This window comes from Crocuta crocuta, unplaced genomic scaffold, assembly GCF_008692635.1.
Source record: "Crocuta crocuta isolate KB4526 unplaced genomic scaffold, BGI_CrCroc_1.0 scaffold352, whole genome shotgun sequence".
NCBI classification, from domain to species: Eukaryota; Metazoa; Chordata; class Mammalia; order Carnivora; family Hyaenidae; genus Crocuta; species Crocuta crocuta.
This window is the reverse complement of record NW_027532169.1, coordinates 2,942,272-2,943,087: the sequence shown is the minus strand read 5'-3', so window position 1 is coordinate 2,943,087 and position 816 is coordinate 2,942,272. Positions and strand designations below refer to the sequence as shown.

The 816-nt window shown below is 59.4% G+C and overlaps 1 long non-coding RNA gene across 1 annotated transcript in view; it reads right to left on the bottom strand.

The window, feature by feature from the left end:
- The window catches only part of LOC144242126 (uncharacterized), a 2,550-nt gene extending 2,427 nt beyond the window's left edge, over window positions 1-123 (bottom strand). The window contains exon 1 of the long non-coding RNA XR_013338300.1: window positions 7-123. This is a non-coding gene — a long non-coding RNA (uncharacterized LOC144242126). The remainder of the gene's footprint in view (window positions 1-6) is intronic.
- Window positions 124-816: the final 693 nt, after the last annotated feature.

The following is an 816-nucleotide window of genomic DNA, read 5'->3' as shown; positions in this document are numbered from 1 at the left end:
CTTGACCTGATGCCACGAGCGATGCCAGGTTCCAAACGGGGCCCAGACACCTGTAGGTCCCGTCTGTCTGCTCCGTGGGCGCGGATGCGTGCGGATCTCCTGGGAGCTGTGTTCCCAGGCTTCGCCACCAGATCAGCCTGCACAATAATGGCTCCGCTCTGAGATCTACAGAGACTTGTGTGTGTGTGTGTGTGTGTGGTGGGGGGGAGGCAGGGGTCTGGTGTTTTGTAAAAGAAAACAGCTGGGCGCGTCTAAGGGAGGGCCCAGCCCCGCTTCCTTCACCCCTTCCCTGCCCCTCCTGGAGACCCTGCTGTAGCTACCCCTTAGGAACGCCTGTAGACGGCTGTTGCACAGCTGGAAGGCTGGCCCCCAGAAGTGGCTTCAAGGTAGTGCCATCGGGGGGTGTGGCCTTCAAAGCCTTGGGTCTTCCTCCCCCAGCGGGCGACCCCAGGTTGCTGGTGTCAAAGGCAATTTGGGGCTATTTAAAGAAGCCTGACCTGGAGGTCACCTGGGCAGATCTCTTCCCCGGGGAATTACCACCAGATGGCAACCTGGGGCTTGTCTCCTGGAAGGTTCTGGCTCTTCGCTTGGGAGTACCAAGGCTCTGCTGGTGTCTGGAGTTTGTGGAGAGAGGCAGGGGTCCAGGACCTCAGTCCTTGGATGAGAACTCTCCTTGGAACTGCGGGAAGGAAGGGGTCTTAGACTTCAGCATGGTTGGGAGGCGGGGGGAGGGGGGCTGCTTTTCGTTGTGATGTTGTATCGTCTGGGGTGCAGGCAGGAGCTTTGGAGGCCTCCAGCGTTTTCCACTGCCATATA